At 40.7% G+C, this 18,615-nt stretch overlaps 1 protein-coding gene across 2 annotated transcripts in view; it reads left to right on the top strand.

Moving 5' to 3' along the window:
- Window positions 1-18,615, top strand: part of DTWD2 (DTW domain containing 2) — a 379,651-nt gene that overhangs the window by 135,171 nt on the left and 225,865 nt on the right. For both annotated transcript variants that reach the window (XR_006200970.1, XR_006200967.1), the window contains exons 7-8: window positions 7,859-7,945; window positions 8,118-8,235. The gene's annotated coding sequence lies outside the window, so the exon portion shown is untranslated. The remainder of the gene's footprint in view (window positions 1-7,858; window positions 7,946-8,117; window positions 8,236-18,615) is intronic.

Below are 18,615 nucleotides of genomic sequence, written 5' to 3'. Positions count from 1 at the left end.
CAGGGCTCGAAGTCATGAACTATGAGAGCATGAGATGAGCTGAAGCTGGATACTCAACCGACTGAGCCACCCAGGCACCCCTGGAAAATACGTTTTTTTCTTTTTCTAATAGATATATAATGTAATATTTTATTATTTTAATTTGCATTTCACCAAAATTGTATAACATTGAACATCTTTTCATATGCTATTTGCCACATTTATGTTGTCTTTGGTAAGGTATCTGGTTCAAATCTTTTGCTTATTTTTATTTTTATTTTTTATTTTTTATTTTTTTTCAATATATGAAATTTATTGTCAAATTGGTTTCCATACAACACCCAGTGCTCATCCCAAAAGGTGCCCTCCTCAATACCCATCACCCACCCTCCCCCCCTCCCACCCCCCATCAACCCTCAGTTTGTTCTCAGTTTTTAAGAGTCTCTTATGCTTTGTCTCTCTCCCACTCTAACCTCTTTTTTTTTTCCTTCCCCTCCCCCATGGGTTTCTGTTAAGTTTCTCAGGATCCACATAAGAGTGAAAACATATGGTATCTGTCTTTCTCTGTATGGCTTATTTCACTTAGCATCACACTCTCCAGTTCCATCCACGTTGCTACAAAGGGCCATATTTCGTTCTTTCTCATTGCCCTGTAGTACTCCATTGTGTATATAAACCACAATTTCTTTATCCATTCATCAGTTGATGGACATTTAGGCTCTTTCCATAATTTGGTTATTGTTGAGAGTGCTGCTATAAACATTGGGGTACAAGTGCCCCTATGCATCAGTGGAAAATACATTTTTAACTTGTGTTCTGAGTGGTTTTTCCGAGCACTTTGGAATCAGAATGATTGCTTTGTATGGGGAAATGAAAGTGGGTTTCTGGATGCCTAGAACTGATTTAGTCTAGGCAGACCTTCTGGTTCTATATGAAATGTCATTTATGGATTGAGATAGGCTGGAGGGTTCTCTCCGAATTCTACATTATTCTGTGTTTCCTCACTTGCAGAGCTCTTAGGAATTTTGCTATTGAAATAAGATCGTTTGTCTTATTGTACAAAATGATGGTCTCCAAGGGGACTGTGCATATGCAAAGTCCATAATCTTACTTCCAGGAAGAAAATATTAGAATAATTAATTTCCTCTGTAACTTATTTTTTTAATTTTTTAAAAAATATTTGTTTATTTTTGAGAGAGAGAGAGAGATACAGAGCATGAGCAGGGAAAGGGCAGAGAGAGAGATAGGTAGACACAGAATCCGAAGCAGGCTTCAGGCTTTGAGCTGTCAGCACAGAGCCCGATGTGGTGCTTGAACCACAAACTGTGAGATCATGATCTGAGCCGAAGTCAAATGCTCAACCGACAGAGCCACCCAGGCACCCCTGTAACTTTTTATGTGAATGAAAAACATAAAGCTTAAAAATTAAAAAGTTTCTGATAGAAACATAGTGTTTTCAAGTTACACCCGTTGCCACTTTCATTCCTTTTCTCCAGGGGCTGTTTCCTTTGCCATTTACTTCCTTATCTCTGAATGGTGAGCCCAGACTGCTCTTTCTGTTTTTCAGCTGTAGACGTTACCTGTTGACTTCTACTATGAAAGACAAGAATTTCGCATTCTGCTTACTCATGCTCTTGCCTTCCTTCCATTGTCCCAGTATGATTATATGTAAACGTTTTGTGTGATAGTCACTGTTTAGATTATTATGGCAGTGGATTGTTTTCTAGATCTGCTGCCTGCCCTTCATCTTGGAATTGCCTTTGCCTCTTTTTGTTGCTATATCTTAGACCTTCCTTTTTCTGACTTTTGTCTCTCATTTTGGTGGGTCCCCTTCTCCAATTGCTTCCTGATGGAAGGCACGGGGCGAAAAGCTTTTCAGGAACTTGCATGTCTGAAAATGCCTTGAGTGATAGTTTTGATGAGTATACTATGGTTAAGAAATATGTGTGTGTGTGTGTGTGTGTGTATATATATATATATATATTTTTTTTTTTTTTTCCCTCATTAAGGAATTGTTTCATCCACTTGTAACTTCCTCAGTTCCTATCAGGAAAGCTAATGCCATGTTGATTTCTGACCCTTTGTTTTTCTTCTGGAAACTTTTATAAATGTTCCTTTTCCCTCCAGGGATCTGAGATTTCAGGATGATATGCCTTATTGTAGACACTCGTATCCTTCAGTTTTGAAGACTTTTTTTCTTGTATCATTTTTGTTTTAGTTCTCTCTCTTTATTCTCTGTTTTTGGAACTCTTATTCATTAGATATGGGAACTTCTATATTATTTTAATTTTCTATTTTTTCCCCTTTTTTCCATCTCTTTATTTTTTAATTCTACTTTCTGGTGTATTTTGTCACCTTTTTCTTATAGTCCTGTATGGAACTATTTTTTGGCTAACATTTTTGTCTCCAAGATATCTTTCTTTCTTACTTAATATTCTTTGCTTATAGCATACTATTCTTGTTTCATGGATGTAATATATTCCCTTAAACTCTGATTACTGTTTCATTTTTTTTTTTTTTTTTTGCGAGAGAGAGAGAGAGAGAGAGAGGGCACACAAATAGGGGAGGGGCAGAGGGGGGGCGCTGAGTATCTGAAGCAGGCTGTGTGCTGAGAGCAGATAGTGTGATGTGGGGCTTGAACTCATGAACCTGTGAGATCATGACTTGAGCTGAAGTTGGACACTTCAGTGACTGAGCCATCTAGGTGCCCCCCTCCCCACTCCTTGTATGGAATTTATTTTTTTCATTTTTTAAATGTTTATTTATTTTGGGGAGAGAGAGAGACAGAGAGTGAGCAGGGGAGGGGCAGAGAGAGAGGGAGACACAGAATCCAAAGCAGGCTCCAGGTTCTGAGCTGTCAGCACAGAACCTGATGTGGGGCTCAAACTCACGGAATGTGATATCATGACCTGAGCCCAAGTTGGATGCTTAACAGACTGAGCCACCCAGGTGCCCCTGGAACTATATTTTAGTTAACCTTTTAATCTCCAAGATATATTTTTCTGTTTATATTCTTTGATTATAACTTATTATTTTTGTTTCAAGGGTATGATACATTCCCTTAAACTCTGATTACTGTTTACCTTTTGTTGTTGTCTGCCTTTTATTTATTTATATTTTAACCTGTGTTGTGTTGGTTCTGAGAGCCTTTTTTTCTGTTAAGGGTTTGATCTCTGTTTTTCTTGTCTGAGATCTTTCTGAAATTTCTGATGGTTTTCGTTCTTTGTTTATAGTCAAGAATGAGATACTAACAAGCTTAATGAAATTTCTGTGTGTATGATTGAGGTTTAATCAATCTGCTGGTGAGCTTCATAATGGGATAATAAGGCAATGGGCAGGTTTTTTCACTCTGGAATTGCCAAACAGTGTACCTATTCCATTTTTTTTCTTTAAAGCTTATTTATTTTTATTTTGAGAGAAAGCAAGTGAGGGAGAGGCAGAGAGAGGGAGAGAGAGAGTCCTAAGCAGGCTCCCCGCTCTGAGTGCAGAGCAAGATGGGGGGCTCAATCCCAGGGAACTGTGAGATCATGACCTGAGCACAGATGAAGAATCAGATGCTCAACTGACTGAACCATCCAGGCACCCTTCCTGTACCTTTTCTTCGAGCAGTTCTGTTTCTTCACAGGAACCTCCAGTTTCATGCATGGTTGGATCTTGATGTCTAGTATTCCAGTAGCTGAGTAAAGTCAGGGGTATGGAGGTCTCCCCTTTTTGTATGTAGAATTTAACTTAATCATCCCCAGTAGAGTGCCTCACCCAACCACACAATACTTTCTAGAAAGTATTTTCTTTTGCTAGAATGTGTAGCTTGGGATGAGGCATGAGGGGAATCATTTAGCTACATAGAGTGGCAATGTTTATTGTGTGGTATAGCACTCTTTATTTTTTCTAAATGATCTTATTAAAAGTTGACATTAACATAGGTCTTGTACAGTGGCAAAAAACTATACATGTGTATAATTTATAATTTTTCAAGTTGTGAAGGTATGCTTAAAGACAGTTACTAATGGAGGTATTAGACAAAACACATATAGAAACTACTCATTTTAAGGATATATAGTGAAAGTTTTGAAAAATATTTGTGTATAAAGATAGAAATTAAATCAGAAGTACTAAAAATTTTGCTAGAGCAAAACATAACAAAGTACAGTTATATGGCTTTGTTTGCACACAAAAACAAATGTGTGGGATTAATCACATGAATTTCTAAAAATGTCATTGGGTGGAAACTTCAAGAATCATATTCAGCCCCAATTTATGGGAGAATTTTCTTACACTTAGAGCTATTCAAATATGAAATATGCTGCTTTGAGATTTTATTTTTTACTTTAATAATTTGCTTTTTGCCTTTTTCCTTTCATCATGCATTATGTCCAATCTCCAGGGATAGTGTACGTGAGGTTTCTCTTTGGGGTGATTTATTAGTCTAGAAAAGTTCTCAAGTCCTTCCTAAGTCTAATATTCTATGATTTAAACTCAGATCTAAAGTTATAAAATACTGGAGTCAGTTTGGAATAAACAAAACAGAATTCAGAGTAACAGTTACATGTTTAGTGTATTTTGTGGTTATAACTTCATCTTTACTGTGTATAGCTGCAAGTTTATCTGACCCACGTGACTTACAGAAGGTGTTCCTCAGTGGAGCTTACCCAGAGCCCCTTGACACTTTCACAGCAAAGGCTTGTGTTGGTGGAAAAGGCATCCGTCCATTTCACTGGGCTCTTTTTCATGTGGAATGAAAGTAATTAGATGTCTGGCTTTAGTAGTATAGTATTAACTTTTATCTGGAGGACACCTAAGGTTTATATAATACCCAGGCATCAGTCAATTAGACCAAGAAAAAACAAGTCAATTTTATGAGTCTACATGAGTCAGGCATTTGATTATCCTGAGAAAACAGGGGTCTGGCTCCTTTCACTGAAGCTTTCCTTCTGCAATCGATTAACTGCTGACTCTTGTTCTATTGACCCTCACTAATTTTGTGGCATGGGCTGTCATTCCTTATCTGGAGCGCAAGGGAGACTCCTCTGTAAATATCAACAGCTGATGAGGTTAAGGGGGGGCTCCTTCTATTCTGCAGCCAGGGTTCACGATCTGTGTTGATGTGGAGGACCGGGTCTGGAGCTTGTTGCCTAGTCCATTTTCCAAGACCAAATTACAAGTTATAGCTCTCTCTTTTCTACACCCAACAAATTGTTGGATGGCCAACACCAGTATAGGTTATTTACAAATTAAGATTTGATTTCGTCTTGACTTTCTTCTTTCATTTTTTATATCATATTCTCACCAAAGTAAAATCCTGCCTTTATGTGAAAATGGAATTTAGTGACTCGATAAATAAATTACTCTTGCCAGCTAAGGATTAGCTGGTGCTGTTTCATTCTCCGCTCTATTTCTTCATATCAAAAAATTTAGTGGCTTGTTTGGTGGTTTGCGATCCCTTAATTAGTATAAACAATTAGTACATTCACAGAAAATATGCTGCTGGTTTTATGTTGCTTGTTGGCTATCACTCAGATCCCTATATCCATTCCTCAGATCATCTAAAAATTTTGTTTGTTGGGTTAAGTCATATCTTATTCCTATTGATAACTTTAAGAAAATATTTCTAAGATCTAGTTGAATTATATGGCAAGACACAGAATGATGAATCCTTTGGAATGAACTAGTTGCCGAAAAAGGTGTCCAAAGAGGGATGTGTTCCAATACTGCAGCATACTGCTCCCCACCTGGATACTTTACCTCTAAGGTCAAGCTGAAATATGACATTTATAAACCAGGATGCATTTAGATCCAAATACATGGACATTCTAGAAAGGCAGAGTGGTGTAAGCTTAAGAGCATACTCACTTCTATCCTTACTTTCCCACATCATGTCTGTAAAATGGAGATACTGAGAATTTATGTAGTCCTTATCAGAGTCTGAAGAACTTTAATTCTGCTTTTCTCTTGCTTGCCCTTGTATTGGAGAAAATCATGTGCAGGTTCCTGAACATCCTCTTTTGTTTCTCATCTGTACACCATCGTTGTTTCCTCCAGCCTGTAGAATCTTTTTCTTCGTAGTCTGCCTGGTCGTGTTTTTTAAGGCAGAGTTCATGTGAAATTTCTGACTAACCAAAGTAGAGTAGAGAACCCCTTCCTTTGTGCCTCCACCTATCAAATATTACAGCCATTGTCACACTGTATAGGTTTTGTGTTTGTTTTGTTTTGTTTTTGTTTTTGTTTTTCAATTAACACATGAATCTCTCCTTTAGGGCCATAGGATACTACTCCAAGTGCTCAGTAAATGTTGAAGGAATGCTGTTTTTTATGCCTAGAATGTGCTGGATCAGTTGTCAGTTGCTGTGTAACACATTCCCTAGATTGATGGATGAAGGCAACACTGATTTATCTGCACGGTTTTTCTGTTGGTCTTACTTATGTTTTACTTGTGACTGTGGTCGTTTGGCAACTTGACTGGGGTTAGGGGCTCCACTATTGCCTTACGCATGTGTCTGGGGCCTTAGTTGGATTAGTTGGGATGACTGATCTTCTCTCTCTTTGTGATCTTTTTTTTTTTTTTAAGTTTATTTATTTAGAGAGTGCGTACACAAACAGGGGAGGGGCAGAGGGAGAGGGAGACAGAATCGTAATCAGGCTCTGTGCTGTCACTGCAGAGCCTGATGTGGGGCTTGAACTTATGAACCACAAGATCATGACCTGAGTGGAGATTAAGAGGACGCTTAACTGACTGAGCCACTCAGGCGCCCCTCTGTTTGTGATGTTTCATTTGAACTTGTGTGAGGGTGGGCAAGTCCTAATGGGCAGTTGCCTGGAGAGCCTCCCCGGTGTCCTATTTGCTGATATTCCCTTGGCCCAAGCAGGTCACATGGCCCAGCTCAGAGTCAGCATGGGAAAGGACTGTACAGGGTCTGCATACCATGATGTGTGGTGTGTTGGGGGCCACTAATGTAACAGTCTTGCATGTGCACTTATCGTCATTGTCTAACTGTTGAAGCACTTTTGTTCAAAGCGTTTGATCACTTTTATCCTCTGAAAAGCCTTCCATGTCCTCTCCAGGGCTTTTCTTACATTTTCTTATTGTACATGGGGTTGTCTTCAGTTATTTCCCCTGGGAGCAGCAGTGAGGTGCTCCTCTAGAACTTAGCGAGACTATATTCATTTATACTTCACCTTGTTACCAAAAACATGTGAGGCATCAACTTGGAAATAGAGGACATGGGGTCACCTAGGAAACTTTGTGTGACATATAAGATTTAATGCATATTGTCTCCCAGGTCAAGTCAGTCTTACTGAAGGTATTAATATAGCCAAAAGAAATATATTGTTTTTTAAATTTCAATTTTGAAAAGATAAAAACAAAAAAACCCAATACCCTGTGCTGTGGAATTGAAATTGCAATTGTTTTGTGAAGCAGTTTGGAGGTCTGTGCTGAGACCTTAAGAAGTTCATGTTCAAGTCCAATGATTCCACTTGCTGAAAATCATTCTAAAGGAATAATCAGAGATGATTTTGTGCAAAGGTGTTTACTGATGCATTATTTATGCAGAGAAAAGGGAAACATCCAAATTGGGAAATGATGAAATTATGGAGCAGTTGTGTAATGGAATATTAGGCAACCAGTAACAAGGGCCTGCAGGAAGAAATTGTTATGATTGGGAAATTGGTCCCAATGTAAAATGCAAGTGATTCAAAGGTATATGAGGATTGATTCAATTCTGTTAAAACCGTGTGTGTGTGTGTGTGTGTGTGTGTGTGTGTGTGTGTGTGTGTGTTTTCATTGATCAACAAATGTTTTAAACACACTGTGCTTGGTACTGGGGCCCTGTTGGAAAGAAGAAAAGACATGTTCACTTCCTTCACTGTGCTTCCAGATTAGTGGGGAAAGTTGATGCTGATTGGTGCTGATGCTGATGGGGAATAGTCAGATTCACACTGCAAAAGGACCAAGAAGAAGACAGAGCAAGTAAGAAAGTTTATTGGTTTGAAAAAACTGAGTGAGTTTTGAAGGGAATAAATTTTTGGGGGGTGGGAGAGAATTGTAGGGGTGAGACACTGAGACAATCAATCAAATGAGGTAAGAGGGTTTTTAAGAATTTCTGCTAAATATGTTCCTGTTTTGTTTTTTCCTTTTTTAGCAGAAGACTATTGGAAATACTTAAGTTACTTGTCAATTATTTTAGATGCTGAGCTGAGATATCTTTGGGTATGACACCATGCTGACATGAAACATTCCAGAGCCCTTAGCTTACCACGGTACATATGTAAATATATGTAGATGGGTGTATGTGTGCAAATATATACATACATGTATCATCTGTCTGTCTATGCAAATGTTATAAGGATGGAGGGGTGGAAATGCTTCCCAAAATCTAGGAGATCACAGGTAATTTTAGTTTTGTTCTTAATTTATCTGTAGTCAGAGAAATATGTTCCATATAAAAGTTATATACATAAAAGTCACGTATATTTAAACTTTAAAAAGAGTTGGTAAGGAAGTAGGTTGGTCAGCAGGAAAAGCATGCCATTGCCTTAGCTGGGGGGAGGGTGACTATTGTGTTAACCATCCAGGTATTCTCAGCAGGTCTCACCAGTGTGCACATGGATTCCTTATGCCGCCATAGCCTGAAGTCATCAAACGTGTTACATTTGCATACTTTCTCTAGCTTTGACTCTACTTATCTAAACATTCTTATGGGGTGCCTGGGTGGCTCAGTTAGTTGAGCGTCCGACTTTGGCCCAGGTGTCGATCTCATGGCTCATGGGTTCAAGCCCCACATCGGGCTGCCAGCACTGAGCCTGGAGCCTGCTTTGGATTCTGTGTCTGTGTCTCTCTCTCCCCCTCCCCTGCTCACATTCTTTCTCTGTATCTCTTTCAAAAACAAATAAAACATTAAAAAAAAAAAACACTCTTCTGAATACAATCGAGGTTGAGAATGTGTATGTAGAGCTGTCTTCAGAAGCAGAGTAAGGTGGCTCTTAACCTGCTCAAGCCCTCTGTCCATGATACTCAAGACAATGCAAGTTTCACTGTAAACTTGTTAATTAGAATTAGAATTCCCAGTTAAGCTCAGTTAATAAAACTTAATGTCCCAGAGACAGATTCATGGTCAGTGTGCTGACAAAATCAGATATCTGAGCTTCCCGGGGAGCACGGCAAGCCACGTACCTGGAGATTTACCAAAGTAGAAAATCTTGAGAAGCTTCTTGGCACTTAGCCATGTGACCTGTTCTGTTAACACTTGTACCTAAATATGTTCATTCTCCTTAATATTCTACACTCTTCGGTTAAACTTTATAGAGTTTTGTCTATTTTCTTGTTTTCCTTACCAGAGGGAGAAACTTTTGAGGGCAGATATTCCTTTTCTATTTTTTTTTTTTTGTGTGTGTGCATGTGTATTTAGTACCTCGCACAGTGACTGACAAAAAAAATATGCCATTTAGTTAATATTTACTGAATGAAAACAAATACACCAATTGACAGACCTACTTAACCATATATACATAGGCAAATATAGCTAGATTTTGGAACATCCACTCTTTTGGATTATTTATACCTTACTTTACATACATTAGCCTAATAATCCCATAACTGCATTTGTAAACTATTACTCTGTTTTCTTCCCATGTCCTGTGTAGTCCCCTATGTGAACTGTGTTGCCGTGTTATTAGAGGTGGGTGGTATTTAAGGATGTGTTAGGCCATAAAAGTTCTGACAAGGCCTCCCTTGTAAGAAATGACAGGGCTTGGGGGGAAGTAATCCACTGCGGCTCAGGTAAGAAATCAGTCTGTCTGTGAACAAAGCTTAAGTCTGTTCCGATGACATTTTGTTGTTGTTGTTTTAAAAGTCTGCCCTTCCATGCAAAAATCTGCAGAATGAATTTGTTGAGGGCTCAAGGATGAGGAGAGCATTGGCATTTTCTCTCCTCCATAAAACAAATGGAAACAGACGGTGAAGAAAGGTAAATACCTGTGACCTCCTCTCAATAGGCCTCTGGTGAAGTCATTTGTAATGAAATGAGGCCTGCAGTGAAGGCTCCTCCGGGAAGCCCCCTCATGCTTCCCCTCCTCCCAGGGGATTCCGTTTTCCCTCTCAGGAACTCGTACAGCTAATAAGCTTAGATATGAACAATGGCTTCCACACATATTGTGCACATTTCTCAAATTTTGTTCGCACAAAACTGCTGAATGGCACACTTCCTCAGCTGTAGCTACTGTCCGTACCTCTGGGGAGTGTGGGCAGAGTGGCGAGGTCAGCCCCACAATGAGGAAGTTTTCTTGGTTTCAGTAGGCACTTTATGCCCATTTGGAGAGCTTACTTCAAAGGCTTTTTCCATTTCAGGGCATATGAGCTGTGTTGGGTTGAGCCAAGGGGATATGAGTAACCTTGCCAGTAGGTCCCAGGACTGGCTCTGAGGTTGACGTAGGGTGAAGTGAGTTTCAGGCTGACTCACCCTTTGCACTAGACCCATATCGGTGGGTAAGGACATTTGTGAAATGTGTTTATTATACGTGCAGGCAGTTTTTCTTTTTAATTTTTTTGGTTGGTTTTGGATTGGGGCCCTACTCACTTTTTAAACAATTTCCATACATTTTATAATTATTTCATGTTATATATGCTGAATGTAATAATTATTTTTGAGAATGATCCCTAAGAATAATTTATGAATTATTCATCATTAAAATCCCACTGTTTTCAGTCATTGCAATTTTCTTTCTTTTCTTTTTTTTTTTTTTGTTAAAGTTTATTTTTATTTATTTTGAGTGAGAGAAAGAGAGCAAGTGGGGGAGGGGTAGAGAGATTGGGAGGCAGAATCCCAAGCAGGCTCCACACTGTCAGCACAGAGTCCAATGTGGGCTTAAACTCACGAACTGTGAGATCACGACCCAAGCCGAAGTCAAGAGTTGGATGCTTAGCCGACTCAGCCACCCACGCGCCCCAGTCATTGCAATTTTCAGAGAAAGTTTTTATTGTAGAGGAAATGTTTCATATTTGATTTCAGTGAAGAAGAGTTAAGGAAATTTTAAGAGAACATTGAGGGAAATTCTAGTGAGAAAAAAATTAAGGAAAATTCAGTGGAAAAAAAATTCTGATTTCAGGGTTTTTAAAGAAGGCAATAAGAAATATTCCAATGTGCTGTAGATTACAGCTGCAAAACCTGGGAGTCCTGTCTTCAGGAAGAACTCATAATTCCTGAGGTTTAGCATAAGAAGAAAACATGATTTTGTGATATAAGTGAAAAGTATTAACTGATGTGCAATTATATTGGCTCCATGAATGTTCATTTCTATTACTAGCATCTCATTTATCTGAAATCATTACAGCCATTGATTTTAGTTGTTATTAACGGAAAACCAACATAGATGAGCTTAGCAAGAGGGGCATTTAATGCTTGTCAAAAGTGAGAGGTCTGAGTCCAGCTGTTTGAGGACAGGGCTTAAACGGTGTCACCAGGACTCTGTTTCTCTCCATCTCTCATTTCCTTCCTCTAGATTGTCTTCCCTCTGTGGTCAGCCCCCTTGCTGCAGCTTTAAGCCTCACTACCGTCTGCCTCTTTTTCAGTGGATCCTGTAAAGCTTATGCCATTCACGCTGATGGAAATGATTTGGATCACATGCCCACCTCTGAACCTTTACTGTGATGTAGGGAATACTACACACTGGTTGACTGAGGCTGGATCATTGATTTCCGTTGGGTCAGTGGAACCCTCAGGAGTCCAGTGGATAGAAAGACAGCAAGGGATAAGTTCTCAATTGAAAATCAAGGTCATAGGAAGGCATAATGGAAGCTGGAAAGGCAACGGTAAATGCCTACCCAAATGCATCATATTTAAAAGCATGTACTTTTCTTGTCCCCCTAGATAGTTTATTAAAAAAGAAATAATATTTTGTAAAAGCCCTACCTGGGTTAATAAAACTTACTGTTTTCAGTACTTGATAGATTTTCCAGTTTCCATACGGATTTGCCTAAGGCTAATCATATTTAATATTCTTCACATATAAGCTTTTCTGAAAATGTTTATTGGGATGGAGTGGACTAAATAGGAAATGTGCTTTTTATATTCTGTCTCCTCCCCGTCTCAGTCCTAGGAGTCTCAGTGAACCTCTCACAAATGGTGCTCCATTAGCAAGGGTGTCTTTTTGATGCAAGCCCACTAGAGGTGTGGTGTGAACTCTTCTTGTCAGACGGGTGGTACTTTGCTGTCTGTGGAGAGGAATACCTGTATGAGCGTACCTATGTCAAGGCCAGATCGAACTAAGCAGGTGAACTGGTACTAGAAGACCTCTACCCGACTCTGTCAGGAATCTCCAAGCTCTCACACCCACCTCTAGGCTTTAAAATTGAGGGACTGTCACCGATATGTCAGCTTCGTGGTTCTCCAATCTGTTCTCTCCGGAATCTTTTTGTGTCATATTATTTCTACAGTAAATCCCCTGTCCGTCTTTGTGTTTGTTGGGAGATACTTGAGGCCTCTTCATGTCTGAATTTACATGAGGTATTAATCCTTTGCGCATTAGTTTTTCCCTCATTTAGCACCTTACTGGTGATGACTTAACCTCTCACGAGTCCAATCATGAATGCGGTGGCAGTGTAATATTTATTAACTCTATCAGTGCGTAGGGATGCATTTGAGATATTAAACAATTTCTCTTACTAGAAGGACGCCCATATAGGACACACACAATAAAGGTCGTGAGGCTTCATTCAAGGTCAGTATTCCTAGAATTATTTCATCCCATTCTATTCTTTTCCCAGTAACTTTGCCTCAGCTGTGAACTTCTGCTTTCTGTGTCCCCATGGACTTTGAAACAACTAGAGATCGTTTCCTCTGTGCACATGACCCCAAGTTGTTAAGCTCTCTTAATTTTGTGGTATGTCTCTATTTCTGGTAACTGTCACTTCTGAGAACTGTCAGGGTACCTGCTTCTAAGAGACTTCTGGGCTTCCTTCTTAGTTTCTGTTTCTAAGCTGGGAAGACCTGAAATGCTGGCACGTAATTCAAACGCATGTATTTCATGCACTGACTTTGGAGCATTTCTTTTGGCTTCCTGGGCATCCCCCCGCCCTCCCTTTGATTTTCGTAGGTTCTGAGTATGAAAGAAGGTGAGGAGAGATCAGCTCTTTGCATTTTGCAAAAGGCAAATGTCTGCGTTTTAGATGGAAGGTCCTCAGATAAACCAGTCTAATCATCGTAACGTCATGCCTTATGAATGAACAAATGGTCTCCTTTCAGCTGTTCTGTTAAGCAGCATTTTTTCAAATGATGGAAGGAACTCACTGAATCAGTGCATGTTTATTTTGCTGTTGGCAAAGAGATGTGAAATAAAGCAGCAATAGACCGGCCTGGCCCTTGACTGAACTATGATGTGGATGAGGTTTGCCTAAGGGGCCCTCATACCTCCCTTCCACTGCCCCTCTCCTGTTTCTGGGGCTCGTCCTCATTCTCTACCTGTCCTTGCCTCCAGATGTGCGGGGTCCTCTCTGCTCTGCCTGCCTAGGCCCGCTGACCCTAGGTGGTGCACCTTGCCCTCGTCTGGCTCCCCCAAACAATCATCTAAACTAAACAAAGAAGATACCTGATCTTGCAGCCTGGATCCCTGTTAGCTGTCACTACTGAAAATGAGTACGTCTTCTGGAACCAAGCCTCATTAAGCTATTAATGCACTGTAATGCCTAATGTATTATTTCTCCCAAGAATGCTGACATTTTGATAAGAAATACTTAAGGACCGTTTACATTTAAGCCAAAGGAATGATCATTCTGAAGTGGAATTGCAGGCGTCGCTGGTCCAGTAGATATATCTCCCTTGGGGTAGACAGATCCTTTTTCTGGGCTTTCTCCACATCTCGCTCCTTCAGTAAGGTTTTGGGAAATCCTCCCTTCGAGCCAAGCTGGCAGGGGATTGATTTCTGGGTGTATTCCTGTCAGATCCACATCCAGGGTTTCAGCCTTGTTTGCAAACATCCCCATCAGTTCTTGGAAGGATCTTTCTCGGTTATAGATGTACTCCAGATTCACCCCTCCTACCATTTCCACCCCATTTGCCCATTGGCCACATTCCCTCTGCATCTTGGTGATTAGAACCCTGTTGCTTCCAACTGGAATAACTCCAGAAATGCCCTATCTAGACTAGGAACTTACTTGGTGAATAGCAACACCTCCCTGGGGCTGCTGATCCTTTCCCCAGGTTTCCTAGTTGTGCTACCCAGTTCTCTCTAGCCCTGGCTCTGTGTCTTCCAGTATGCTGCGTTGCTCACCCTGCCCTGTAGATATTGTTGCAAAAAATGGAGTTACAATAGAGAGCATGGTAAGTGCATGTGGGGGACACAAAAAATTTTGTAGTAAGGAAGATTCATGATTTGAACCTTGGTTGCCTCCAAGAGAGCACTCATTCCACTCTATCACCAATGCATACCTCCTTCCCGTCTCCACCCAGAGCCTTCATTTTTCTAAGATAAAACATTCTTTCCCCCCTAGGACAGGATTACCAGATTCTTCGTCATTCTGGCCATTTTGTTACAGGAAAATCCACTTTGTCAATGTCTCCCTGAAAATTTGGTGTCCAAAAAGGAACAAAATATGGGCAGCTTGAGAGTTCACCTAAGTGTTTTATCATCCAGCCCACATTTCTCCACCTTGTCCACAAAGATACCAGGGGAGACTTTATAAAAATGCCTTGCTGAAATCCTTGTGTGGATTGGCATGTCAAAAAGGAAATCAGGCTATCTAACATAAAACACACACTAAGACACAGGCACAGGTGAGACAACATTTATATATTACAACTTAAATGTGCAACCCCCCCCCCCCCCCCCGCCAAAACCAGTACTCTTTATTTTCCGTAAGTGACCTCACCTTTTCCTCAATCCCTTATTCCATTTGGGAGCAAGAAAAATAAATCTAAAACTTGCCAGTTCTTAGTATCTTGGTAACTTTGTCTCTTCTGTTTTCTTTTTTTTTCTAAATATTTTTTAATGTTTGTTTATTTTTCTGAGAGAGAGAGAGAGAGAGAGAGAGACAGAACACAAGCAGTGGAGGGGCAGAACGAGAGGCAGACACAGAATCCAAAGCAGGCTCCAGGCTCTGAGGTGTCTGCACAGAGCCTGATGTGGGGCTCGAACTCATGAGCTGTGAGATCATGACCTGAGCTGAAGTCAGACGCTTAACTGACTGAGCCACCCAGTTGCCCCTCTTGTGTTTTGAAATAGTCTCTCTTAAGTTAGCTCAGGGTCTTTGGGGTAAATATTCATTTCATTCAAGATTCAAAGTTAGGTTATTTCTCTCCTTTTGAATATTTGCCTCTTCACTTTCTGTTCCGAGGTGCCATGTACATATCAGCACAGGGTACCTTAAGGAAATCGGGATGGGATAGCCAGTCTTTGGGTCCCTGTGCTGTTTTTGGTGTCTTCTCAGGTCATTGTGGAGATATTCCCTAACTCTCTTGATCATCGAGTGTCCTGCTGGCTGGCTTCTGCTGGAGGAGTCTGGTGAATTCCCTGTCAAGGCTCAGGGTAAAACATCTACCTGCTATAAATTGTAGACCACTTTCTCACCTTGGAAGGGTCCAAATAAAAAGTACAGGAGACAGAAAAGCTAACAGTGAGATGATGACTATGTGGGGCTGAGAATGGGCAGTGCACTTCAGGCTGTTGACTTGGCAAGAGGTGAAACAGCTACCATGGTTCCAGCTGCAGGAAGAGCTGTTGGTAGAGGCAGCCCCGGCCATCCTGGTCCATTTCAGCTGGGAGTTTGGAGGGGTCACTTGTTTGTAAGCGTGAGTCTGTCAATCTATGATGTCAATGTGGAAGTCTGTCTTTCCAGTCTTCAGTTTCCAAAATGTGAGAATCTCAGTACATGTACTCATGTGCAGGCTTAATTTCATGAGAACAAACCAACTGCTCGAATCATGGAAGCTGGGGGTGGAGTGGACTGAGACAGAACTGGGTTTATTTCTGCCTACTCCCTGTTGACCTTGGGAAAGTTACTGAACTTTCTTGAACCTCAGTTTGATTATCTGTAGAACAGGGGTAATAAACGCCTCTATGATTAAAGGAAAACAGTGTCCATCAACAAATGGCAGCTATAATTGTAAATGATAACAACATCTTCTAAACATAAACATTATTTTTCTAACATTCTGAAGAGATTGCAGCTTGCTTCCTTTACCATTGGTTAGCTTCATTAAGTATGACATTTCCCCCCAGTACAGCCATTTTTCTTTGAGACAAATGCCTTTTTTTCCTTAGAGGGATGTGTTTCTCCCTCTTCCTGACAGAGCCCAGAAGATCCCTGTGAACATCCTTCCTTTCCCTCCCCTTGGGGATCCTGGGCCACAATGGCCCTGTATCATTGCCATCATCACTCCACCCAGGGAGGACTGGTAGAAACTCCCTTCGTGACTTGCTGACGTCAATTCTGAAGATGTGCAAGATGGATTACGAAAAGGCCCTTAATAGTTTTTACTTTTCAGGAAGCCAAATGTTTTTCAAATCAGAAGCAAAGGGTTTAGCACAGGCAGGCCAGGCTCTCATCTCAGTCAAGGAAGACACTATGAAACTTTCACTTTCCCCCCAGGCCCTAATGTATTTCCCACAGGGCCTCACCTCCCTGTCCTGCTTTAAGCTTTCCCTTCCTGATCTTCCTCCTTGAAACTTTGTGGCCGGGCCTTCCCTGCTCTGTATCCAGAATGTGACTGAGGATGAAGGCAGATAAGGCAGAGAATGTCTGTGTGTGAAGAGCAAGGCTGGTTCTATTCCTGTGGTTGTGTAGGTGGGCTTTTCCCAGCAGGTTCTGGGCACTTCCTCTGTTTATTTCCTGAGACTCACTTCTGCAGCAAGTGTTATAAAACAGAAGAGAAACTACTTCTCCTACCAACCTTTGACTCCTAAAATGCTCTCATGAGGAGCATGGCAACCTGCCTAAAGAAACCTGGTTCCAAACCCAAGAGTCCCTTTCTTCACTATCAGGGAAAAGTGGCTCCAAACAGTAACATACCTCTCATCTTTTTCAACTTGTCCAATGACTTCCCTTTGCCTGGCTATCTTTGGGGCATGAAGAGAGCTGTGAGGGGGTGGAAGCCTAGTTGTATAATCCTATCTCTCTGGTTTACAGAATTCTCAAGCTTTTGGAGCCAAAAAATAAGGTCAGAAGCGATTCTGGTCTTTCCAACGTAGCTACCCTGTGGTCTCAAAAGTCAGTATTAAACGTCAGCACGAAGGCAGGTTGGTCTGGGGTCTCCGTGATCTGTGAAGATCTGTAGAGAGCTCTGCAGATCTTTTTTTCTATTTAGTCCATGATTCTAGGACACACGTTATTCGGTGGCTTGGGGGAAATGAGGCCAAGATGGGATAAGGGGCATGCAGTAGCATCAGAGGACCAGAAGGTGGCACTAGTAGTATTTATAAGGCGCCTCCACAGACCATTAGGTAACTGATACGGCACTTGTTTCCTTCCAAGTGGCTACCAGTGAAACAACTGTGTTTTGTTAGCACCATGTTACACAGCGTTACACAGCGCTTTTTTTTTTTTTTTTTTTTTTGGTGAATTTCTGCTATTACCCAGACTCTTGCAGCCTACTTTCCTTCATGTTATGTGTGTTACTCACAATGGATTCAAAGGCCGGAAGGTTTTGTTTGTTGAAGTTTGCTCCATGTATTTATGATGCTTTGTATTCTTTGAAGTTCTGACAAAAACAAAGCCCCCAGTTCTCTGGGAAATAAGAGAACCCATTTGTTCGCTCACTCTGGGAATGTTCCAGAGATCTACATGCAAGGATGTTTTTGTCTATCTTGTCAAGTTTTTTTTTTTTCCTTGTCAAGGCTTTTAATATTCTTTGTATGAGTTTAATGTAAAAAGGCACCAAGTTAATGCTGCATTTACATGACTAATAGACTGCTTCATCAATAAGTAACCCTGCCTATATATTTTTAATAGTTAAAAGAAGTTATTTAAAAGGGACTTGAAAGCCACCAAGAAACTTGGGAGGAACTCAGCAAGAAGCCTCTAACTGTGCCACTTTGTTTAGCAAAAGAAGATTTTTCCAGAGAAAGTAGTTGGCAGAAGTCCTGCTAATGGTGTTGTAGATATCTGTCTTCTTACCTACTTGCTTGAGGCTTTCTGGACTGGAACAAGGGGCTGCTAGTCATGGGAGGAACATAGCAGAGGTTGCATTTTTTTTTTCTTTAAAGATCCAAATAGTAAATATTTTAGGCTTTGTGGGACATAAGGTTGGTGCTCCCCCCTGCCACTGTACTTCAAAAGCAGCTGTAGACAGTTTGTAATTGTGTGGTCATGGCTTTGTTCCAATAAAACTTTATTTATAGAAACAGGTGGCAGGCTGAATTTGGCAGACGCCATTCACCAATGGGCCATACTTTGTAGATCCCGGAACTAGAGGAAGGGAGACTTAACTTTTCCTTCTGTGATGCGGCCATTTCCTTTTTGATCCTTTTTTTTTTTTTGTTAGGGTGGTAGTTGAAGGTTGACCAGATGTGTTTGGCTTTGTCCTCAGGTTTCTCACTGTTACAGGAGCAAAGGGGAGGAAAATTTCTATTTCTGTGAAAGGAAATTTCTATTTCTGTGGTCACTGTAAGGAAGGAAAACCACTGACAAAAGTAGGGGATTGTGGTGGTTTG

This window comes from Panthera leo, chromosome A1 (genome assembly GCF_018350215.1).
Source record: "Panthera leo isolate Ple1 chromosome A1, P.leo_Ple1_pat1.1, whole genome shotgun sequence".
NCBI lineage: Eukaryota > Metazoa > Chordata > Mammalia > Carnivora > Felidae > Panthera > Panthera leo.
This window is presented reverse-complemented; position numbering and strand designations above follow the sequence as displayed.